General features: G+C 37.1%; 2 long non-coding RNA genes across 2 annotated transcripts in view; both read left to right on the top strand.

The window, feature by feature from the left end:
* Window positions 1–27,383, top strand: part of LOC309504679 — a 360,274-nt gene that overhangs the window by 325,613 nt on the left and 7,278 nt on the right. The window lies entirely within an intron of this gene.
* On the top strand, window positions 7,888–9,211 carry LOC309505353. The gene is made up of 3 exons (XR_014208398.1): window positions 7,888–8,509; window positions 8,892–8,945; window positions 9,146–9,211. It is a non-coding gene; the product is annotated as an uncharacterized lncRNA (long non-coding RNA).

Below are 27,383 nucleotides of genomic sequence, written 5' to 3'. Positions count from 1 at the left end.
TTCAAACAGTTGATTTTCTCCTGTGATACTAAATGTTCACTGATTAGATTCCTATATATTTATAAGCTGCTGGAGATCAGACTGACTATTAGAGTCTGCAGAATTTATGTATAGCATTACATTGTCAATCCAAGCTGCCTGTAGGGTGTTGTACACTGAGAGGCCTATCATTCAAATACCCATAATGCTAAACGCACTTGATTAAATAAAGGAAACGTGATTTATTGTTATAAATTCTGCCATGTCTCTATATCTCACTTCCCGAGTGAGAGCACATGGAATCAATGGATCACAATTTAGAAATCAATGGCAGCTCAGCAGCAGTCTTCTGTTTATCCAGATGATTTGCTTGGATGCAGCTGCTGCATTAGGTCCACAAACTTGCTTTTTTTTTTTATCTTTCTTTATCCCTCAAATCTCGTAAATCCCATTGATACTTATTGCAACCAAGGAGGTCTAGCATACCTGGAGAGAGCTTTTCATTCAGCCTTCCCATTCATCTGAATGTTAGTTGCAAGCTCTGCACTTAGTAGTATATCAGAAACTCTTGCTCCAGGCTTGTGCACTAGGGCCGGTTTCACAGAGAGGGCTTCAACTAAGCCAGGATAAGACCTTAGTTCAATTAGGACATTTAAGTAGCTTTTTCAAATGTGCCTTAGAAATCTTTTTTGTACTGGTGTGCATCTTGAGAAAAAACAATGGCAGTGATATATTTTAATATATGTCAGTGCAAGTTGCTTTCAGTTAAATTAGCTCAAACATGCATTTTAGTCTGGGGCTAGGTTTAAGCCTTGCCTGTGAATCCGGGGAAAGATGTAATGTCAAATGGAGACAGGAAAAAATTTTTTTTATTTGAGATGTATACAACCCATTACTTTTAAATTTACAACAAAATATCTGAGTTACTTTTTCAAATAAGTAATGCAAGTTACGTTGTTTTCCTGTGTATCCTGTCCCAATGTTGAGAGAAATTGAGAGTAAGCGCAGAGGCGTGTGTGCGCTGTGTAAACATTTGCATTTACTCATCTCAGACTTCTTAAAAATCCTTAAATAAAAGCAGTGAAAGGCAAGCTCAGAACATTACTCAAACCTTCAATAATTAAATGTTAAATAATAAGGTCACTAAATGCACCGTGAAAATGAGGGAGCATCGATGCTCACTATGTTCCCTTAACGGAAGTTCTGAAGGGTGAAACTTAAATCACGTGAGCCAACTCACTACACATCTGACACGCGATAGAAGTTTTTTAAAATACAAACCATTATTTTATTACATTTCAGCATAAACATTCATCGCTAGGCAGGTAATGAACATAATCTATAGCTAACATGTATAATTTATTTACGGCTGAAATGTTACACATACCATATATGTAACAAGCAAAGTATTTATCATAATGTACTTTAAATAACATTAAGATATCAGCTTTGCTGTTGTCCAAATACCAGTAGTGATGATGTACAATGAGGATGTTGTCAAGTCGCCGGAAATATAGAGTCCTTTACTGTCCTTACCAGTGCCCGAATTCGTGTGCACAATATACTGTACTGATTCACGAGCTAGGGAGCTGATTGAGACGCACCCTTGATCTTTCTTCTCCTGCATACTATTCTTCTGCAATCCTGAATGGCAGCAGAGCTGAAAGGTTTGAGCTGCGCCCTCTACTGTACAGGTGTGAATTAGCATTTCCTTCAGCCTGAGGGCTGAGGCTTGACGCGATATACGATTTTCGCTTATAGGGGTAAGTATTTAGTTTGAAATATGTGAGCAGCAATATACTGTTAGCGAACATCTCATGCCGACCACACTGCTGAGAGCGGCGTTAGGATGAATATGTAATATGTGCTGCTTACTTTCCTCTAAACAACAAAATAAACACTACAAAACACACTACAAAATTTAGAAAACAGCAAGCATTTTTCATCATCTGATTAATCATCTGATCAAGTATCTGACCATAGCAACGTGGATATGTTTGCGCGGGCTCTGCAATTCGGCACTCTAGTAAAGTCACGTCAAGTTTATTTATAGCAATTTACACAATAGATTGCTTAAAATCAAGCAGGTTTAATGTATTAAGCCTTTGGTGCTCTATGCGTGTCTGACTGACAAATGAAAAATGTAAAAAATATATATATTTCAATAAAATTAATGTACTATATTTTAGTTCAATAATTTTTATATTTTGTATTTTTAGGGGATTTTATGGTACTAAATTATATTTACGCTGTATTTATAATCCATTTATTCACTTTTTGAGCATAGACCTGAAAATTAAATTTCCAACTTAAATGTAAATCTTGAATGCTTTAGAGACTGTGCTTAAAGGGATAGTTCACTTTGAAATTAATTTTTGGTATGTTTTAGCTTACCTCAAGGGTATCCAAGATGTAGGTGTCTTTTTTTCCGCAGTAGTTTCAATTTTGATATTTTTAGGTCAAACCGTTCTTGTCTGTCAGTCATATAATGCAGGTCTATGGTCACCACCTCAAAGAGCATGCACAGAGTCCAAATTAAAACAATTCCCCATCGTCCAAATTAAACAATTCCCCATCGTAAGTACACATTGATGGCCTAAGACACGAAACGAGCGGTTTGTGTGAGAAAACGAACAGTATTTATATCGTTTTTACCTCTTATACACAGCCATGTCGAAGTGATCTGATCTGACGTGTACGCAGACTGGTGCATAGATATATACACTAGATGTCGCCTTAAAGACATTCGTTCCAATAAACTGCCGTACACAAGGTGACATCTAGTGTGTATATATCTATGCACCAGTCTGCGTACACGTCAGATCAGATCACTTCGACGTGGCTGTGTACAAGAGGTAAAAACTATATTTACTGTTCGTTTTCTCACACAAACCGCTCGTTTCGTGTCTTAGGCCATCAATGTGTACTTACGATGGGGAATTGTTTAATTTGGACGACGGGGAATTGTTTTAATTTGGACTCTGTGCATGCTCTTTGAGGTGGTGACCATCGACCTGCATTATATGACTGACAGACAAGAACGGTTTGACCTAAAAATATCAAAATTGAAACTACTGCGGAAAAAAAGACACCTACATCTTGGATGCCCTTGAGGTAAGCTAAAACATACCAAAATTTAATTTCAAAGTGAACTATCCCTTTAAGTTTAATCTCTTTTCAAAGACGACACTTGGCAAATTATTGCTGAAGTGATAAAAAGTCGAGAAAGTTAAAAAGTGAACTTAAAAAAAGTAATGTTATGAAAAATGCAAAAGAAATATTTTACATTTTTAAATGAAATATATATTTTCAAAAACACCTTTTACTTTAAAACTGCAAGAAAATCAAAGCCAAAGTTGCAGTCAGTTGTTGCAAATGTAAGCTTGATATCTAAAAAAAAAGAAGCTTTTAAAATAAAAAATTTGTTTGGGCGCAGTACCAAATGTTTTCACTACATGAAGTTCGTCTCCCATTCTCCCATCAGAAGTACCACTTTATTTTCTACTATAAAGCGGCTCTCATGTGTTCATGTTTTTAATCACGGACGTCTGACCTCGACAGACTCATGAGGAGAAATGAACTGGAAAAGATTTCAGCGTGAATGAAGGCCTCAGCACACACCTACCTATTTACGTAATTGCCACGGATATACACTTTCCGAAAATATATATGTAGTTACTTTTTTTTTAACTACTAGATCTATTTAATTGGAGATAAGACAATAACGTTCACACAGGATGCTGAGCACCTCTGTTGTAACAAGGCTGGAGCTGACATCATCCTCTCTGTTTGCAGATGAGTCTGCAGAAAACACATATGTACTGCATTAGTCATGATGCGCAGCCTATCTATTCTTATGATAGAGCTGTTCTTCCCATTTTTAATGCATTATTCAATAAGCTGAACGTTAATAGTTTATAAACTTCAGATGTAATAATAGAATGAGCAGGGTTCAAATAATGGAAGAAAAGCCTCAGTGATCTCATATTCTCTTTTATGTGGCCTGAAGCAGAGCTGAGCAGGTGGAAATCACTGACAGCAGCTTGGTGAGGCTCTGTAAATATCAGAAGTTCAAATATGGAGAGCAAATGCAAATCTCAGATAAATCAACAAATCAAAAACTCACTTATTTACAAATCTAAGTTCTACATGCACTGTGCAACATCCTTAGTAACATATATAATCAATATAATTTAATATAAGTCTCAGTTGTCCCCAGAATGTGTTCATGAAGTTTCAGCTCAAAATACCCCACAGATAATTTATTATACCATGTTGTAAACTTTATGTTGTAAACTCATTTTTTTGTGTAAGGAAAAACATGCTGTCCTTAAATGCAAAGAGCCTCGCTCCACACCCCGCTTTCCAGAAGAGGGAGGAGCCTTTTATATTTTATATCTGCATGTGTTGTACAGCCGTATCAGTCTAAACTTCTGATATGTGGTTTTCTGAGCGCACACATCCGAAGCACATGCACAGAAAGCTTGAAAATATCAGATGGTGCGTCCTGTGAGTATTAAAAGTTCTCTTTCACGTCTTATTGTGCTCAATCTGTCAAATACACACAAGGTTATGTCAAACAAAGTTCACATAAAAGCAATCGGTTATATCTGTGAACGTAAACAAGCAAGTAAAGAAATCGCATGCGTATATTAGATCTGTGTATTAAGGCCTGTTCACACCGGGACGAATTTCGCGCGCGATATTCGCCGACGTTTAACGACTGGGGCGCCAATGTGAGTGAGCACACCGACGCGAAAAACGCCACGCGTAAAAGCGTAATTTTTTTAAAAACGCCTCGGGTTCGTTTTTTTGGTTTGGCGCGCCGCGTCAAAAACTATCTGGCCAATGAGATTGCCGCTTTTGCTCACGTGTCTGGAGCTTCTGAAGTTACAGTAAAACACAACTTGGGGGCGCTCAAACACAAAACGGTCTTGCCGAGCACACATACGTAACGGCGAAGAAGATATACACCAAGTAGCGTCTACACTGGCCCTGTCCCAAATGGCTCACTCCGGACTTGTGGACTTCCTCAGAGTCCACACTTTGGTGACGTCATGTAGTGCAGACCTATAGGGCCCTTGGCGCGAGTCCACGAGGGCGTATTGAGAGGTATTTTTGGGACAGACTCGATCGGCACGCCGGAAATAACGGTCTGGTTGTTGTTGGAAAGGAGAAATCACATTTTTGCGCTCCGACGTCTCATCTGCATGTCCACTACACAGCCTAATTTTACAGTTCTATATTTTGATATTGTGCATATCACCTGGGCATTAGACAATAGATATATCATGCTTATTTAAATGATGTATACAGTTGTACATAATAATACATAATGTTCCATTTGAACTAAGATTACAATTTTAAAACATAATTTAAACATAATTTTTTCAATTTACAGGTTTCAATATTCATACTATGTTTACATATGACTCAGTAAAGCCCTGCCATTCGGTTCTATTTATTTAATGAATCATAATGCGATCGTATTATTAAACGCGCTATTATTATGTTTGAGACATCAACCACTGCTCGATGACCATAATGTTTGTATAAACTGTAGGTAACAACTGGTAAAATGTACATTTAGGTCATAAAAACCTTAATATTTTCTTCTCAGCCATGTCAACAATTATCCGTGAGTGAAATCTCCTCCCATCTGTTGTCTGATTGGCCTTTCGCAAGGATTCCTGGGTAGTTAAAGTGCATGGAGCCTGCTTCTATGCGGGCTTCGTGGAAGACCGCTTCAAGGGTACAAAGGGGGCGCTGTTGAGCACACTGCTGAGCACACTTCAGAGCGGTAAAATGCTGAATAGGACGGCCTACGGACTCCTAGACTCGGCGAGCACGCGCAATTCAAGTCCACGAGACCGAAAGTCCGCATGAAGTGCGCCATTTGGGACAGGGCCACTGCCCATAGACAGACACTGCCAGCAAAAGAAATAAGACGAGGAAGATGCAAGGCAAGATGAATGTAGAGCTGCTGGTCTCGTTGGTGTCGGAACAAAAAGAACTATATGACAAACGTGACAGCGACTACAAAAATCTTAATAAAAGAGAACTGTTATGGAGTGGTACTGCAGAGTATATACTGTTATGGAGTGGTATTGTATTTCTGTTTTACATTAAGCGCCATCTACTGTCAGGGAATGAATTTGCATGTTCACTCGGCTCATCGTCAGCGAAAATCGCTTGGGTGTGAACACAAAAAACGTGTTGAAAAACGCTGGCGAATAACACGCGCCGATATTCGTCCCGGTGTGTACGGGCCTTTAAAGTGAAAGCAGCATTATACAGTACCTTCTATATATGCTGTTAATATGAATCAAACAACAAAAGGAAAACAGAAAATCACTCACTGCTCTTGATTGAATTAACTTTAGTAGCTTTAATAAGAATATTTTTCTTGAATTCTTACTGCTGTTGTTTTTTTGGAGGAAGGATGGAATTGATGGATTTTACTTAAAAAAAGTAACAAATTAATACATATATTTAGACTTTAATGTATTGTATTTGTCTTGTATGGTAACTGTTTTATAAAAGCAATAAGGTTCTCGAGGTGTGCTGTATTGTGAATACAGTTATGGCTGAAGGGGATGCAATCACACACACAAACAGACACACACTCTCTTTCTCTCACACTCTCACACACACACACACACACACACACACACACACACACACACACACACACACACACACACACACACAGTATACATAATTATATACAGTATAAATATACATGGTTTGTCTTGGGTTAATTGGAAGGTTTTATTTTTTGTGCTCTCTATGGGATAGAAACACTACAACACTTTTACTCTTTAAAGCATCAAACACTTAGAGGAGGTCCGGTGGCATCTACCCTGTTGAAGCTTCTCACATGACCACCTAATGAGAAGTCGTTATGAATTTTTATTAGATTTGCAGCTCATTGGTATACAGCTTACATCTCAAAGATGAGTACAGCAGTTTAGAGGATATGAGCCCATTAGTTCTTGTCAAAGACTGAAATATACTGATTCCATTTAGTAGAGATGGTTAAATGTTGAATATTATAGGACATATGTAGTTATCTTCCATCTCACGTAACCATTAGAGCAAAATTGAAGCGCAGCTTTATAATAAATTTGCTAATAATATATCTGATCGCAAATAAAGTTCACTTATTGAGCAGGTACATTTCTGAAACTAGATTCAATCATTGTTGTAATGTAAATACATTTAGGGGTCTAACAATGCTTTTTTGTGTTTGCTATACAAATGTTGGCATGTTGAGGTGAAACTTTTCCATTATTTATTGGCAATATTTTGAAGCATGAAATGTCTACAGTCCTTTTCATGGCTTTTAAAGGAAAGTGGTCAGTGATCAGAGATCTCACATTGATTTTTACAAATAATGACTCTTGAGATACTGTTTAAAATACTCTGTTAACAAGGAGGGTTGAATCTGAACTTTATTATGACCATAACAAGTTTAATATTAACCAAGCCTTCAAAACATGTAACTGGTGTATGAATTATTCATGTAGAGTATAACAAGCAAATAATTTCACACTATTCAACAATAAGCTCCAAAAGGCCACAGATGGCAAGAAGCCAGATCTGGAGGATTTATATTCTGCATTCAAAACAACATGAAACATGGCATTAGCATAGATTTAGATAATGTTTATTCCCTTATTTTGACATTTCCTTGGTTGCAAAAAGAAAGGAAGATTCACACCTTAAATGCATGCCACCTCCACACAGTCGCATCAAAGTTTATTTGGTTCACAAGTGATAAGATCTGTTGTTTCCACTGCATTTACATCTAAAATTATAGCTTACTTTTTCATGTACAACAGTCCTTAGTGTCAGTTGTGCCAAAATATAGTGATTGAGCATGAGTCCTACACTGTTAGACTTTTCTGTAATTTCTACAGTTATTTACTTTAAATCCCCCAGTATTATACTGCTATTTCTCTTTACAGTAAATAACTGTGATTCCCATTGCATCATGGGAATTTTCTGTGACGTCTAACACCACATACAGAGACTTACTGTATTTTTTAAATTTGCTGTATACTACTGTATTTGTCTAACACCACGACATACAGAGACTTACTGTATTTTTTAAATTTGCTGTATACTACTGTATTTGACGTAACGGCCTCTCTGGCTGGCACCATTCCATCGTGCTTTTTATTTCCTAATTTTTGCCTTACACCGCGTGTCTACAACGCTATAATACCCAGAGGCTGTCTATATTGGACACATTGAAGCGACCGGACCTTTAATACAAAATTCAAACCTGTGTGTCCCTTGTCAGAAATAGCGCGAGCGCTTGGACTCGGAGTACCGTACGTCAGAAATATAACGGCCGCGGCGCATCACTACACTGTCTGGGATTTGTCGTGAGTCGTGTCGACTGTCGCGCCAGAGCATCCAGTGTAATATCAGTGGGGTCTGTCTTTTGTTGGATCGCGCCGTTCGTGTCTGGCCCGGGGAAGAGACGGAATTCACTTCACCGAGAGAGAGATCAGCAACAAAGGTAAAAAAAAAAAAAAAAAAAAAAAACCTTCTGTGTGTGTTGACAGGATTGTGCCCAGTTTAACCTATGTTAACGTTAGCCTAACGTCGTCACCATGGCGGTAACGAACTTTACCACGGTAAACTGAGCTAACGTTTCATTTTACACACTTTGTTAGATTATTGAATTGTCGAGTTAAAATGTGCCAACGAGCAACGCGTTTACATTAACAATAAATGTGAATAAACTAATGTGAAATTCTGTTTTGGTTGTAGATAATGTTGGCCTACTGATGAGAACCTTTATAGTTTTAGCATTAGTTTGCAAACTATAACATATTATAGTTTTTTTTTTTTTTTTTTTTTAATTTAATATTTACTTCCATTTTTACATGTGTTTAAAGGCAACTGCAACAAAGCGCCAATTCGCGCCAGTGACTTCTAGCAAGATTCCGGAGGTAACGTTAGGCCATTTGTGATATATTTTGAGATAAGTTTGCTGAAATGATTAGCAATATGTGAAAATTGCTTTGGAGACACTGGTGCAGACTAGGTGGCTTACAATATCTTATAAAATCTCTATAAAATTGGCTAACTTTATATCCAATAAGTGACCTTTGCATCATGTGACATGTCTAACTTTATATTTATTACACAGCAAATGAACCAATCAGAAGATGGGCCATTGTCTTTGTTCAGTCTCGCCAGATTAAATGTATCCAGGTAAGCACTGCAGTAAAACTCTCACTAATTCATTCACACCAAATCTAGCGTTCTAAACAAATTAAGTTTATATTTTTGCATTATTTTGATATTTTATTAGGCAGAAGACTCTACCTTTGCAGCCCCACCTGACCAGGAAGCTCCTAATATCAGCGCACAGGTGGGTTAACTACTGTAGGAAGGAGAACGATCATCACACAGTGATTTCTTGCATGTGTCTTTCTGTGTATTTGTCTCAAACAGGAACCCCTCCACTGCAGACAAGCTGAAATGGGCTAAAATCATCTATTTCAGTCTTTCTTTCTATGGATCTCAGCATTTTTGGACAGAATTTAAGATTTGTAAGTATTCAAATTTAATCTGGCATAATTTAATTTAGTTCTTTTGTATGCTAATTACTGACAAAAGCTGTTTACAAATATATATTCTTAAGTTTTTGTGAAAATAATAATACAAATTAACAAAAAAGGTGAATAATGGTGAAAACTAAAAATAATGTGACACTAATATTCTCTCTCTCTCTCTCTCTCTCTCTCTCTCTCTCTCTCTCTCTCTCATATACAGTTGGAACCGGGATCTCCTCTGAAGGACTGAGTACATCTGTGTTTGTGGACACGCACACAGACCAGGGAACATTCTGATGTTGTCAATCAAGTTCTGAACAGGAACCAATCTTTGGAGAAGTTCATTTATTCGCAAAGGTGGACAAAAACATTGTGTTGGCTTTTTAAAGATTATTTTGATGATGACTTTTACTCCTATGCTGTAGAAAAGATGGAGGAGTACACTGAGAAAAACAATAAGTAGAATTTACTCAATTTTTATAAGGCAAGTTTTTGCACGAATTTTTTTCAAGTAAATTTCACATTGATGGAAATTAAGTAAATCTACTTAGCTAAGCCGAGTAAAATTCACAAAGTGAATAAGTACATATAACTTGGCCTGTTAAATTATATTGAGTAATTTTTACTTACAAATCTGATATAATTAATATAATTAAGTAAAACCACTTGATATTTTAAATACATTTTACTTGTTTTATGCAGTGCTGGTAATTATTTTAAATTAAATTAAATGTTACTCTTATAATGTGACAAAATAATACTGTGACAATGTGCAGTTAAGAGTAATTTATTAAGAAATAAGCATCCACAGAAACCTAGAATGACAATAATAACAATTCAGTGTGTTCGGTCTCTCTCTTTGTCCCTCTCAACCGGTTTACAGCAACGGAGACAGTGTTGCCAGTAAGTTACTGTAAAAAACCCTTGAAAAGTCTAACAGTGTAGTGGTCGGATGGAAAATAACATTACAGGTTCACGCTACCCTACAATCACATGACACATTAATTGTTATATGTCTGGCTGTTGGGAGAGGTAGTACACACAAAAAAAAAAGAAGAGAGATATGGTTAGACATATGTGGATGTCAAGGTTTGGATGGTTAATACCTGCTGGTATGTTGCAACTACGCCATCTGGATGCAAAAAGCATTTTCCTCCATTAGGTGCTATCAGAAATAGTTGATATTGTATTCTTATATATATATATATATATATATATATATATATATACACACACACACACACACACACATCTGGGGCTGTATGCACCAGCTGAGCAACTGTCTTTGAAATGAATGGGAGTGCTAACAGATCGCTTTACCTTGGAACATTAGGAGTTCTTGGTCCAGACAGCAGGCCAAGGTTTCCTCATTCAACCTGAGCTAGTGTTTTCCCTGCATGCATAAAGGATGACAGTATTTTTTTTAGATTCACTACAGCATGCCCACTGATCTGGAGTCAGTTCATCCAGAGCCTTTGATCTGTGCTCCGTCAGATGAACTCCTCCAGCTGTCTGGATCAGCACTCGCTCTAGACCATCTCATACACAGTTTTTTCAGTTCCTCGAGCAGACTGAAATGGCCAATCTATATATAGAGATGCCTGAAATACCCTGGGGGGAATTGACTAAGAACTAATTGCACTTACTGTTTATTTGCACCAGGATTCCTGGTCTTGTCAGTTTTGCTACGCTGTGAAGGATGCATACTAAAAAAGAAACTCGTTTTAACAAAAAAAAGAAAGACATTGACTTAAATACAGCACAGTACAGTTTCAGTGCATTTATTATTGGTTAAACCGGATTGAAGGTGATTAGTGAGTTTGCCCTACTTTGTTCTTATGTGTAAATAATGTAGAATATTTATTTAAATATTAGGCAAAACTTTATAATAACTTTCATTAAACAAATCATAAACAAACATCATTATTTAATATAACATTAGTTAATATAGCATATTAGTTAATATAAATATTCACATAGCTATAGAAATAACAATGTGCTTTTTAATGTTTACTAATTCACTTATTAAAATTAATTACCTGGGACCTCATTTATAAATGTTGCATACGCACAAAAGAAAGCGTACGCCGCTCTCTACGCAATAATTGGTATTTATAAAAAGCAAACTTGACGGGAAAATGTGTGGTCCTTCACGCAAACTCTGACCCAGGCGTACGCACAAAAACGGGTGAAATGAGAAATGGCGACACCATCGGCAGATGGAAGAAACACGTGAAAGTGTGTGAAACTGTAGACCGTTGTGTAAAAGAAATGGCAATACTGCTCTCATAAATAAAATGAAGACTTCACAAAGCAAGTCTTACAATTAACAGCCTACACGAACAACCGTTTGATCGATCTGCAGTGTAAAACAAACAAAATCAAACGAAGATTACAACAGAAATGCAAATTAACAAATATTTGCAAAAAGAAAAGTGAAATATGTTCTGCAATAATATTGGCATGTTATGCAATTCATCCTCATTACACATCTGTAGCTTGTCAGATGCAATCAAATGGATGGTAATAAAATGTCCGACCATTTCTTTTTTATTTCGGCCACGGTCCGAGGTGGTGAGGCTGCAGCATTAACGGCGTCTGCAACCTTTTGCCACTCAAGTGCCATTTTGGCATTAGTAATGCCCACACTGTGCTCTCCAAACAACATTTTACTCCTCTTTTCCACCTCGCCAACGATAATTTCTGCTTCTCATTGAGTGAAGTTACGTTTCTTGGTTTTCCTCTCTGTGTTTGCCATGATTTCGCAATCCATGAATATTAACTTGTGGGCGTTTGCGTTTCAAGGACTATTTATGGGCAACAATGTGCGTGACATGAAGCCGCAAAAGCTGCGCTACATTTAGAATTGATTGTGATTTATTAAGGGAAAACTGCGTAGGATGTGCGTGCGCACGGTTTTATAAATCCGAATATTTCTGTGCGTACGCACGTCCTATGTTTCATCCGTACGCCACTTCTGACGCAAATCCTACGCAAAGTTTTATAAATGAGGCCCCATGATCATTATTTAATGTAAATTGAAACACTCATGTAACATTGCAGTTCTTCATCATCATGAAAGTTTGTTATCTGCATGCGTTTTAAAGCCATATCAAATCTAGTATATGGTTAGACTGGTTTTAATGAGCGCAAACAAAATGCATTTGTAGATTTTCAAAAACTGCATGATCATATGAATTAAGTTTATTGACATTTGTAAGCATATCTCATATTTCTAGCTATGTGTTATGTATTATCATTATTATTATTATTTATTAATGATCTTATTTCGTTAAATGAATGCCTTGTGATATTCTTAAAATGTTAAGTTATGCACTTTTGATCAAAGTCTAAAGTCTTCCAAGCAAACTAACTACTAGTCCAAATGGATGTGAAGAACTCTGTCGACTGAGATTTTTTACATCTCAGTCCTTTAATGACAGATCTAAATGCATAATCCTGGGATAATACATGGATTCCGTCAGACCATCTCAGCTTACTACCTGAAGCCTTCAGAGACATTTTTGTCATACTCTATGATCTTTTTACATTCAAGCTGGTAGAGTGGTTTAGAAATCACATAAGGAAGATCTATGAGTGTGAGATGGCTTTCTGTCATCTTTGAACATTTTCTCTGTGGTTTTGTAAGTTCCTGGAAAAAAAAGTGCAGAGTATTCCGGGCCGAGAACAGTTTGTAATCGTGCCGTGCTGTACCAGGCTCAAGTTGAAATACAACTGAAACCCTTCCCTACCATTCTAAGGCCCTGTTTACACCTGGTATTTAAATCCGTTTGGTCGATCGGATCACAAGTAGAAGAGGGAGACACATTCCTGTTTAAACCAGGTGTTTTAATCCGTCTCTTTTGTCTGCTTCCAACCACTTCTTCCTGATTTCTTCGAAGGTAGGGGCTATAGGCGGTTAAATGTATGGGCTTTTTCAGATCTTTCAGTCTAATGGACGAAATGAGCTCCTGCAATTTACATGAACGCACCCATAGACAATGGAAAAACTCACATAGAGAGCATCAGCTTTCATTTCTGCTCTGACAGCCGCAATATCACGCCGAACACGGTGTGTGCGTATTAGAATGGTGAGCGAACATTGTGCTTAGTACATTTTTCATCTTCAAACCAAACTTGGGTCTCCAGCCGACAAAGTTTAAACCCTGTCTGGCTAGAGCACTTCCCATAATGTTAACGCAGTCAGTAGGTGGAGATTAGGCTGTCTTTTGTGGCTGTTCGAACACATTCGACCTCATGAGCGTCTACACTACGAAAGCAATCTGGTTGAATGCATTTTCGACTACCTCTGGAAGTGGTCGAAAGTGGACAAACTCAAAACGTTTTAGACCCCGTTTACACCTGTATTTAGCATTGTCCACTAGTCCGATCAACCAAAATGCAACTTAATACCAGGAGTAAACAGGGCCTAAGAACCATTTGGGCCGACAGTGGAAAAGCGGCTTATATGAACACCTGTACACCATACACATGTTCTTACTGAATATTTAATTTCATTACAAAACTATAGGTCACACTTTAGATTAGGGTACAATTATCATAATTAACTAATAACTGACTTTTGACTCAAACTTCTAATTACTGCTTATTAATGGTTAGTATGGTAGATGCTAATTTTAGGTATTGAGTATGCAAAATAAGGTATTAATATGTGCTTTATAAGTATTAATAAACAGCCAATATCCTAACATGCATACTAATAAGCAACTTGTTAATAGTGAGAATTGGACCCTACTCTAAAGTGTTACCCGAAACTATAATCCTTAGTTAAAATTTGTGAGAGTACTTTACAAACTTTTACTACAGTTCTTCTTTTGATATAGTATTGCATGCTGTGTTGTCTTCTCTGAAATGACTGGAATAGCCAAACTTGTTCATTAGAAGAGGGCAGCCACATACATTTGTCCATTTATCTGTTAGCTTTGAAACTTTAGTTTGGATATGACATGGGATTTATGGTAGTAGTTGAGCGAGTGTTTGTTGAAGATTACAGCTTTTGAAAGGTCATAGAGGGGGAGATAATAGCAATCACATCTGAGACAAAACTAGGAGAAGCTGGTGGTCGACCATCAGCAATTGTGGTCAGTGCTACACTGCGGGTAACCAAGGAAAAAAGGTGACTCTTTGAGGGACGATAATGATCTTGGTCTCCCGTCTCCCCTCCTCAAATTTTAAAGGTCAGACATTATCCCATGGGTTGTGTTCTGGATCTCACAGGAATGGACATCTGTAGATAAAATAAAGCAAAGCATAGCGATGCCTGGTTTTGTACATCAGTTTGGTTGTTTTTTTACTGCAAGTTATTTAAAGTTTTAAGTATCGCTTGGCATCCTAAAAACACCTGGGAAATCGTTTAGAGAGTTCCTAATGTAATGCAAGAGCAGAAATAAATTAGTCTTCAAAGTCATTTGTGCCTATAATTAAATATTAAAGTCCATTTGGTCCTCAAAGATACGTTTGCTATACTGTATGCTGAAATGTGAAGCACTCAAGCATAGTCATGTTGATCAATTCAGGGTGGGAGAGACAGCTTGTAGCTGTCATGTCTGGGGGATAAAATACACCAAAACTCTTTTAAGAGGTCAGATAAACAAGTCCTGCTCTGAACGAGTAAAAAGCCCGTTCTCATACCCAAATCGTCACTTTTTCGTCACTTTCAACCATGCTTCAATATCCGACGCACAAAGCACCCTTTAGCGTCCATATGAGACGCATAACCCTACCACATACCTAAACCTACCCATAACCGAAGCGTCACATATGGACGCTAAAGGGTGCTTTGTGCGTCGGATATTGAAGCATGGTTGAAAGTGACGAAAAAGTGACGATTTGGGGGTGAGAATGTGTTGCGTTCTATTGATGTTTGCATCAGTCAGCTGTTTCATCGCATGTGAGCTTTAGTCCATACGTGCTCAATTCTCTGTTTGAAGTGGGTTAAAAACCAGACTGTGTTAGGACAAATGAATCTGAGTTGCATAGCATCGTGTCCAGAGTATTCTTGTGGATATTGGCACAACAAGGCGTTTTCCCGTATTGTCCTCTTTATCAGAACCATCTGCAACAGCCCTATGTGTTCAGTTTAAATATTTTCTCTCTATTCTACAACTATCATTAAACTAGGCTTTATAAAGAATTAAGCCTAATTCTAGGTTGTAATACAGCCAGAACTGTCACAGCAAATGTTTCTACAGCATTGTTACAGGATCACAATGCTGGTCCAAAACCAAAAAAAGTTTTGTGTTGTTGTTGAGATAGTTGTTGTCACAAACTGCTCTGACACGATCCCAATGCAGCTTTATTAGAGCAATCCAATCATAATCCATAAAACAGGCAATAGGTCCAAACACAGGGCAGATAATCCAAAAAGTCAACAGGGCAGAAAACAGGCAAATTCGGGAAACCAGGCCGTGGTTTCGGGCAATCCCAAAACACGGGTAGCCAGAGGGAGGGCGCTCAGAAATGCAGTGTGACACTTACAAGACTTCGCAAAAAATGAGTAAAAATACAGGGCTTAGGGGCTGTTTACACAACACCGGTTTCAACTAAAAACGTAAAACTTTTTATGCGTTTTGGCCGTTCGTTTACACGACAACAGCGTTTTGGCCGTTCGTTTACACGACAACAGCGTTTTGGGTGCCTGAAAACGCAAAGTTTTGAAAACGGGTTACAAAGTGTAGTTTCAAAAGTTTCCGTGTAAACAACAAAAACGCGAAACTCTGAAGTGTTCAGTCTATAGTGTTTCATCGCCATCTAATGGCCTGGCAGCAGAATACAGGGTTTTTAGTCGTTTTCGCAGATCCCTGTGAATGGGGATCATTTTGACAGTGGTGTCGTCTGTACGAGGAAAACTCAAAGGAAAAACTTCCCTGTTTTAAGCATATCGTTGTCGTGTAAACGTAACCTAAGATAGCAGGCATTAACAAGATAATGAGACACAGGTGTAAGTAATCAAACATAATAATAAGGATGTGACAGTTATCATCTGAAGATATAAGATCCAGTTTGTCTTTCCTTTGGTGCTGCTGTCTGTTTTGTGTTCTGTCTGTGATCCAAATTAATTACATTTAAAAAGTAGAATTTCACAAAACAAAACAAAAACTAGATTGCACAGTATGTTGTGTTTTTGGAGGCTTAGTCAACTATTTTTTGATAGTAAACAATTTTTATATACTGGTCCTCCAGCTAGACCAGCCTCAAACCATTTTGCTTTTTTAACAGGACAATCACTCTCATTATTCTTATAGTTAACATATTAGAGATTACATGTCAATCAAAATATTGTCTTAGTCATAAACATGTCAATCTGCAGTCTACTTGTAACTGAAAAAAAAAAAAATAACTGAAAAAAATTAAAATAACTATCGCAAAATGTGAAGTTTTGTGGCCGTTCCAAATGTGTGGCCGTTATCTGTGACTGGGTGGGAAGAAAGGTAGCAGAAACCTCTTTTAGAAAGCCATAATCCATAGTTCAACTAGCAATCACTGAAAATCGCTGAGAAGCATTGCTGTCTCATACTGTTTATGTAGCTTTTTTTATGTGTTACGTTATGTGGTAAGCCCAGAAAACTGCAGTTTATCCTTAATTACTCTGTATCTGACAGAAAGCTCTTTGTGGGCAAGTCCTCCAGCGGGATTCCAGCTCTTTGCGGGATATTGCTGCTCTGAGGCAGCAATTACTGGCACTTTTGAAAAGCTTAAGGATTTTTCAGCTCCAATCTAAGCCTAAAGTCAGCTTGGTTTTCAGAAAAGTTTTCCAACTTTCAGCCTACAATAGGAATGGACATCTTCTGAAGTAGCCTATTTCAGCACTCGTCACTTTCTGAAGTGTTGCTCTATCTCTGAGGGCATTAAGCCAGCATCCAATACGGTTTAAGTCTGCTTTAAGCATTAGAATGAAATAACACTTCAAAACAAATTATGCTCTCATCCTTTATAAGTAGACCTACAATAATTGTTTTGCAAATATGTTGAAGAAACACCACTGACATACAGTTTGTTTCCTGTATCACTTTTTAGCAGCAGTGCCCCCCTGAGTTGTAAATTTGAGTCAGCAGTCTGTATTTAAGTGTGATGATGAAAGTAAAAAAAAAAAGACTGTGCCATGAAACAATGATGGAAAAAACATCATTCTATTGAGTCGTTCACGCATGCTGCATGCAAAAACCATATACTTTACAATGTGACCAGTGTAGTTCAATTCATGAACAAATTACTCTTATGTTAGAGATATATATGGTCTTGGACTGCATAAATGAATTGATACATAAATAAGCCTTTCCTCTACATGACTACCCCCTTTCCCCTTTATGAAATGGGTCATATTCTCACATGGGATGTCTTGCACGAGTAATTATAGTGGTCTTAATTAAATCATATCTACTCCCTTAATTATACGCCACCTCTGGGAAAATTTGCATAACAGCATATTGAGATGATTTTGGTATGTGTAACACGCTCATCCAGTGAACAGTTTAATGGTTTTGAAATGCTTTGATAGACATGCAATGCCTCACATCAGCCGCAGTTGTTCTGACTCTCTGAGGGCCCTGTAGTAACACTTTGTGCAACTAATCTTTTGCTTTACCAAAGATAACATGACCTGGTTCTGGTAAAACAGGAACACTAATATCCTTTGCTCTACATTAGCTCCAGCAAAACAGAGGACGATCTGACCTGTATACTACTGTATACAGTATTCCGCTGTCCACCACTTTTATCTCTGTGATGACCTGCCCTCAGGTTCTTCTGCAAGGACTGCTCCCCTGCTGGGCTGATGAAAGTTAATATTCATTCTCCTCTTCATCTTCTGTTTGCTAGGATTCATGAAATAACCTTCAGAGAACCACCCCACACACAAGATTCCTTTGACATTCACAAGACACAAGATATTCCTATTTTTTTGCCAAGTGACCTTTACTTTGGTTAAGTTTAAAACACATCTGCATGCAACTGTGTGTGAGATTCAGTAATTAGAAAAGGACAGTCAATCCTATGAACCCAATATTAATACTGTCAATAATGGTCTTCAGTCTGACATCCTGAGCCTGATGAATGCTTTTGGAAAAGATAAAAGGGCATTACAGAAGGATGGGCACTTGTTGGCACTAATTTCTCTAGTTAGAGCTCTGGAGTTTTGTGTTGTTGTTTTGCATAGAGTTATGGTAGCTCTCAGACATAGAGATATAAGTTGCGTCATCTGAAGTTTCTAGATCCAGTCTGTTTTGTGGTATATGTGTGCTCTGAATTTCAATTAACTTGAACAGACATTGTAGAATTTCACACACTAAAAAACAGTTTTTGTCCTTTTTTTTTTTTTAGGCCCAGTCCACCTAATATGAAGATGCCACTAGTCTCTACATCTTATACCTTTTCAAGATTGTCTTAATTTCCATTGTTCATGTTCTTATAAAAGTTTTCAATTTGCCTTCAGTGCAAAAAGAATGCATATGCAGGACATGAACAAGCACTTTCTAAAGATTAAATTTAAACCCACACCTTTTTCCCCCGTTATTTATTGTTCCATCTTTAGCAGTCCTGGAAGTGAGTGTGCGAGAGATGGAGACAGAGAGAGAAAAAGAGAATGGGAAGTTGAATGTGTGAGATTAGAATCGCAGGTGAATTGAGGGAGATTGCTTTGCAGACTGCTGTCAGATAGACACAGACAGAATTAGAAAGAATCAGATAAGTATGGAACACTTAGAGGTCATATCTTCACTGCAAATTCCAATGCTGAACAATCTATAAATATTGAAAAAGGAGAATTTGGCTATTATTGGTGTTAATGTAAAAGGCATTTCTTGCTAATGAGATGTATTTATCAATTAACCCTCTGTTTCATGCATTATAAAAACAATGTTAAAACATGTTTCACTTTTATGATATAAAATGAAAATCATTAGTAAGATCAAAAACTCATTTTGAAAAAATAAAATAAATTAATTGGGGACCTTTAGGTATGTTGCCTGGAGGCAACACTGTGTGTCAATGGAAGGAAATTAATCAAACACAGGCTTTAATTTGTTTAAATATTAGTAAAAAAAAAAAAAAAAAAAAAAAAAAAAGTATGATGCCTTAATACAAAAAAATTGCTAGACTTTATAAAAAGGATTTTAATTAATTAATAAAAGGATTTTATAAAAGTTAAATATTTAAAAGACATGACTGCACTATATAGTATTTTCATTGCTTTCAAATCCATTGACACAGAAAGCAATTCCTCATAACATACACAATCACATCAACTCTAAATGCTTTCAAAAATAAGTTAACATAGAAAAAAGAAACATTTTTGGGTGAAAAATCTATTTAAAAAAATGCTTTTATGTGGGGTGTTCTCAGGGTGAAAATGTGTGTGTTCCCCATGGTGCACCATGCCAGAAAAATATATTAAAATAAGCAGCAGAAAGTGTTGTGACCAAGGGTAAAGAAAAGGGTTAAACTCTGTGGTGCCAAACGTTTTATTCACAAATAAATATGCTAGCTTGATAGTGGCATGTTAATGTCAGTGTTTAAACCATATGTGTGAGCGTTTCTGCAGGCTTAAAAAAAATCTACACAGTCTTTGTATTGATTATGGGAGTAAATCATCAGATTGATGACAAAAAAGTTAATCAGGTTGCAAAGCATAATCACGTTGGCCAAATATTATAATTTTTCATTGCAAACCACAAAAATAACAACCAGGAATTGGAAATACACTGCAAGAAAATCTGTAAGAGGTCTTCATGTCAGAAGTGTACACAGATATGAGTGTTTATGTGTGTGTCTGTAATATGTTGAGATATTATGGGATGTATTTTTACACTTAAATAAACGAGGCAGTATATTTCCATTTTAATATGTGATTCTATCTTCTAAGCATCTATAATTAATGTAAACGAACACTGGTTGTATTCAGAGATTCTGATAGGCAGATAATTATAAGTCATTAAAGGGGTGGTATAATGGCCTTTTCACAAGATGTAAAATAAGTTTCTGATGTCCCCAGAGTGTGTGTGTGAAGTTTTAGCTCAAAATACCCAACAGATATTTTTATATAGCATGTTAAAATTGCCACTTTTTGAGGGTGAGCAAAAACGCACCGTTTTGTGTCTGTTCCTTTAAATGCAAATGAGCTGCAGCTCCCGGCACAGGGGGCGGAGCTACAACAGCTTGCACTCACACAGACATGCACTGAAATTTTCTAAAACTTTTAGCCTTTTATGTTCAAACCGGATTCAGACAATGATGGAGAGACCCGAGAAGAAGTGACAACATTTAGAAGCAACAGGACATTTCTGAATGGTTAGTTGATGAATTTATGTAGCTTATGTGTAGTTATCTTCTAGTCATTGATTAGCATGTTCTGTCTTGAGAATCTATAAATCGTGTTCAGGGGGCGGGGTTTATGTAAATTTTAGGGTTAGTGATGTCACTAACCCGGGAGGAATGTGGTGTAGTCTCTACCAGCCGTTTGTTGTAGTCCTTAAAAAGCGATTTCTTTAAAAGCAAATATTTCCCTTTGCTTTGAACTTTGAGCGTTGTAACTTTGCAGATGTTGTTTATACTCAAACAGCAACATTACACACTATCTAAAGTTAAAAAAGTGAAATCATAATCAACCACCCCTTTAACATTGTATATCCTTATGTCACCTTTTGTCCCCAGCTTTGCTGTCTCATTCAATGTTTCTTCCACTAAACTGCTTCCAGTCTGGGGATTGGACATATATTTTACTGGCTTGTGCAAGAACACCCCCAAAGTCATCCAGATAGTAACCTGTTCCATCCATAGACGCATCCAATTCCGCTGGAGGTTGCTTGGCTCGCATGGGCGCTGTCTCATAAATGAGAGCGGTTAAATCTTCGGTCTACAAAATATAACAGGTTTCCCCCTCAATTGGCCTCCCCTAAATTTGATGTGATCTGTTCATTTGACACTGCTTAATATTGTTGACTGAGCTCTGTCAGAAGACCTGGGAAAATATGATGACTCCTTAATTTGTGGATAGATGTCCTAATAGGTACGAATGATCCCCAACTATATCTATATCTTTTAACATATATCATTCTAATATTCCATATAACAATTTATTGAAATATGATTTCTGAAAAATGCATACTCTTATTGAAAATGAATGCATTCAGGATGCTTTGTTGCTGCAAATATATGTGAATGCTGTCAACCTTTAGATTAGGGTACATTTCTCACTATTAACTAACTATTAACTACGACTTTGCCTCAATAAACTCCTAATCACTGCTAAGTAATAGTTAGTTAAGTTAAGGTATTGGGTAGGACTTGGGATGTAGAATATGGTCATACAGAATAAGGCATTAATATGTACTAAAAACATTTATAAGTGTAAAAACAATATCCTACTAAAATGCATGCTAATAAGCAATAGTGAGGACTGGTCCCTAAACTAAAGTGTTACTGTGAATGCCCTGAAATCATTTATAAAGAGCTCCAGTCTGTCTCTCACCCCTCAGCTACTGCTGTAAGTGTGCATAAAAAAAAAAAAAACATCTCTTCCCATGATATGACCAATATTTCAACTCCATTTAATTAGTGTTGACATAAATGTTTACAGTAGTCACAGCGAGTCCCATGTGGCTGCAGTTTGCATTTTGATCTTCAATGCTTGTCATTGCTTGGACTCCTTCTCCTGACGTCTTTTGACATCGCTTTCATCCCTCCTTAAAGCAACATATCATTTGTGAGATCTCGCTGATAAACTGATGTTAGATTTACACATGTTCTTTAATGGGCACTTCCCTCTTTCCCGCTGTTTCATCAGAGCCGTGTACACTGATGAGATGACAGTGTTTATGCGGCTCTCTTGTGCCTTGAATGCAGAGCGTGAACTCTCGGCCTCCGGAGAGGCAACAGGCCTCTATTAGGACATCAATCAAATGCCAGGCCATAACGGCAAGCCTCAATCCAAACGTTGTCTGGGAAAGAACGTTGAAAAAACGTTGCGGCTGTGTTTTTTCCTACGTTCTGCTCATGGGATATGACTTTCACATTTCCCTCTGTCTAATTTAAATTCAGATGGGTATGGATTGATAGATTAATGTGATGATGAGACCATTCATTATGGTTACAGTTAACACTAGTACAATGATAGAATGAAGAAGTAGGCTGCGTTTACACTGCAAGTCTTAATGCACAGATATGATCTTTTGATCATATCCGATATTTGTTTGTCCTGCCTGTTTGTGGTCACTTTAGACTCAAGTTACTATGTGACATGGTTGACCCTTGTGTTTTGAATGGCCGTACTAAATTTATTTACATAATTCATGTTGGTGGCTATGATTATTTGCCAGCATGTATAAGGTAGAAACTGTCATGGATGTAACATAAAATCTGACTGAATGCCTGTAGACCCAAAAATAACGGTAATTTCCATTTATTTGATCAATTCTGAAACAAAGTAGTGCTTAAGATTACATTTATTTGAATGAATTCTAATGAATTAAGGAAAGGAAGATAGAGAAAGAGAGAGGGATTGTGAGTGTGAATTACCTGTGTGTGTCTGTACAGCGTCTTTATGTAATAGTGAAGCTTGTGAGTTTAATTACAAAAACAACAGTTATCACCTTGCAGCTGAGAAATAATGTAGCTTTCCGTAGCAAACTTGTTTTATTTATAAAATACATGGGGAAGAGGCAGAAACCCAGTTTTTATGTAAAAAAAAAAAAAGCTGTGAGTTTTTGTGCGAGCGCATACAGTGCTTCATAATATGACATTAAAAATCTATTTTTGTGGGAAAACGTGTCGCCCTTGCGTTGTGGTGACTTGCAATTCCAAGGGGAATCGAATATACATGCCCATGTTTAGATGTCGGTCATGTCCTGATACCGGATATGTATCTGATTAAAAAGTAGTGAAAACACACACACACACACACACACACACCCCGAGCAGTGGGCATTTTTTTCTGTGGCACCAAGGGATCGAATGGGGGTTAGGTGTCTTGCTCAAGGGCACCTCAGTCATTTCCTGCTTGTATTAAGAATTGAACATACAACCTTTGGGTTACCAGTCTGACTCTCTAACCATTAGGCCATGACTGCCCCCTAAACACAGCCGTAGAGAGTCAGCTGACTGAAATTCTACCCAGCGAAACAACATTACCAGCCAATCAAGGCATTGCTTAAACTACTCCGAGTTGTCATAATTGTATTTCTGCTCAATAGGATGTGGCCTATGATGACTTAAAATAATTTATACCCTATGTTCATCATGGGATCAGGTTTGCCTATGGTTGGCTTTCTGTCACTCACATATAACTGTTGTTATTAACAAATTCTGTACTAGTTACTTTGCCGGTACTGCCTGTAAAAGTTATTTTTGTACTTTCAGTGCAATATAAATCTATTCGGGCATCTAGAGGTGTAGCTTCTTAAATATGCCTGGCATTTTCTCTCAAGTTATTCCCCTATTTGGGGAAGTGAGTAAATATTTGTGAAATGGGGATATTTTCAGGTCTAAGAAAGAGCCCTCAGCTGCCCCAAGGCTCAAGAAAAGACAAGAAAATCTACTTCAGCTTGTAAGAATATAGAGCTGAACATTACCCTGAGGGTATGGATTGTCCCTCTTTTATTTTCTGACAAATTACTGATTGCACATTTTAGAGTGGCCTTTTATAGTGGCCAGCCTAAGGCACACCTGTGCAATAATCATGCTGTCTAATTAGCATTTTGATATGCCACACCTGTGAGGTGGATGGATTATCTCGGCAAAGGAGAAGTGCTCACTAACACAGATGTAGACAGATTTGTGAACAACATTTGAGAGAAATAGGCCTTTTGAGTACATAGAAAAATTCTTAGATCTTTGAGTTCAGCTCATGAAAAATGGGGGCAAAAAACAAAGTGTTGCGTTTATTATTTTGTACAGTGTTTCTATCTACTGTTTCTCTCTCTCTCTCTCTCTCTCTCTCTCTCTCTCTCTCTCTCTCTCTCTCTCTCTCTCTCTCTCTAAAATCACCTAAAAATGCATCTATATTCCAAGTTTTCTGAAGTTATTTTCTAGCTTCCCTTTCAGAGTGATGTTAAAAGGATAACTGCTGTGACTGTATTGTTGAACTGATTGACCACATAATTTGGTAAAATTTGTGAACCCAATCAATCAGTTTATTGAAAAGAACCAACTCAAAAGAATGATTCTTTCACTGATCCAGTTTTCAAATTCAACTTTCTGTTGAATTAGTCTTTTGAGTCTTCCTGGCAGAACTTGTGCTAGGCTTCATTTCTTGAGTAGATGAATATTTGGTCTGACATGCACACAACATCATATGGCTTACAGATGTGATGCCTATGAGCTGTTGTTTTACAGAAAAGATCTGGGTGTGTTTTTTTGTTTGTTTGTTTGTTTGTTTGTTTGTTTTTTAGTTTATAAAAAAAACTCCTATTGATACTTTTCCAGATGAAGAAATAAAACCGTTTATCTATGCTACTCTGTCACCACCAAACAAGGGTGAAAACTGCAGACATCTGATCCCAGATGGACATTCAGGTTAGCCAATAAACCGCAACCACTCTCCTCTAAACTATTAATTTACTATGCATCTGCGTTTAAAATTAGCTAAAACTCTTAGATGATTGTAATTCATTGGCATCATAAACACATTTTCCATGTATAATCAAACAAACCACATAATGTATGAGAAAACACTGCGTACACAAGTTGCTTTACATTAATCTGAATGACTCACACGTTATGACATCCTAATGAGCTTGATACAACTGTGACTCCGTTCCTTACATTCAAAGAATTGAGTTCCCCCCACAGTCATGCTTTTATGTGTTCACGATTGCTTTGCTCTGTCATGGCTTGTCTCTGTGCATTCCAAGCTCAAGTGCATTTAATGACCTGGCTGATGTGCTCGGTTGAGATTTCCATTTGTCTCCCACAGCGAACACCCTTTTGAGTGCCAGCTGGTGCCACTCATGCTGCCAATCCTCACCTGGGCATCCTGGGATGCACAATGTTGCTCTGGCGTGCATCACACATTCGTTTTTTGGTCAACTAGAGCTTTGGTTTCATTACCTCAAATTAGCAAGTGCTAATTAGTCACCTGATCCAGCTGTGACAAAGAGATACCGGCTTATACTACAACTTTCATCTCAGACATTCCACACGCCTCGTGACGACACATATTGTCTCTCGGGAGGCATTATGATCCCAATGAAATACTTGAAGTGAGGAAATTACTATGCAGACAGTCACCACTTCTGATTCAGTAATATCATTGACATTTTATATATATATATATATATATATATATATATATATACATACACATATATATACACATATATATATACACATATATATACACAAGTTATTCTTGTGTATTCTAGATATATTCTAGAATATATCTAGATATTCATATTCTACAATATGAATGTATAGAATATGTATATTCTATATATATATATATATATGTGTGTATATATATATATGTGTGTGTGTGTGTGTGTGTGTGTGTGTGTGTGTGTGTGTGTGTGTGTGTGTGTGTGTGTGTGTGTGTGTGTGTGTGTGTGTGTGTGTGTGTGTGTGTGTGTGTATGTGTATATGTATATACATATACATATACATACATACATTTTATCGTGTTTTTTACTTTTTTTAATCCATGCATTTCAGGTTTAAATTCAGTTTTGAATCCCTTGATTTTCAATGTGTTCTCTGATGTTTGGACCCCATATAAGTTAAAGAAAGGAAATAACTTGCTGAAGCATCGTTTTTGGTCAACCTTGAATAGGCCTATGTATTTTTAGAGGAGAGCCTCCTCAAGTCACTTATCTTAATCCTCTGATGGAGGGAAAGGTAGGAAGTAGGATAGAAATTCAGTATGCACATCTGTTTCCCTAGATTACTTCACTTTTGGAGATTTGAGCTGGTGCCAACAAACTTTTCATTTGACAGAAAACATGAACAACAGTTGTGATTCTTCTAGCTTAATGCAGTTTAATTTACATTTAAGATATACAACTGCTTGGGTAAATACAATACAGAAGTGCTTAAATTATACAAGATATTCTTAAAGAAGATTAGTGAAAATAACGCTATAATCATGATGCCTTATGCAACAATTGGAGTTGTTTATTTCTACATGTATGTATCTCCACTCACTGAGTTATGAAACAAGAGTCTTTTCCTAGAAAGAATGAATGACTGTTCTCTTCTCTCAGTGAGGAACATCCACAGCCAAGTACCAGAAAGTGGGTATTGATAGAAAGCTATTATTCCAAACTTGCTGAACTACAGATGCTGTCATCAATCCTTTTATAATTTTGACTTAATCAAGCTCAGAAAGACAATCTACCCTTCTCTACTGAAAAAAAGTGCTGTCATTATGTGAAGGCCAGTTGGGCTTTTGATCGGAATTATACTCAATGCCAGATTTAATTGTGATTGGGCCATGCACATTTTTTTCTGTATAAAAGAAAGTATTTTAGCATACAGAAAATTAATCACAAAAACAAGATTTAAGTAAGAACTGGATAGATGGCCTGCTTTCTTGATGGTTTCCTGTTTTCCAACTGCTATGTGAAAGGTTTTATAGCTTTTTTTTTATAGTTTTTTATATTTTACCCAAGTAATTTTAGCCAAATCACTGCAGACTCCAGACCAGCAGATGGGCTGCTCAGCTTTTAATCAAACCCTGTGAAGAGAAAGAGACAGAAAATAAAAACAGTAGAGAAAAACATCAGACTAACTATTGCTCTCAGTGTACTTTTTCATAAAAAGAAGATCCAGCTCAGTCTATCTGTCAAATTTTTTTTTTATTAGAGTATGCCTGAGTAATAATGC

The sequence above is a fragment of the Leuciscus leuciscus genome (genome assembly GCF_965113295.1).
Source record: "Leuciscus leuciscus genome assembly, chromosome: 8".
NCBI lineage: Eukaryota > Metazoa > Chordata > Actinopteri > Cypriniformes > Leuciscidae > Leuciscus > Leuciscus leuciscus.
Note: the sequence above shows the minus strand (reverse complement) of the source record. Positions and strands in the feature narration are given on the sequence as shown.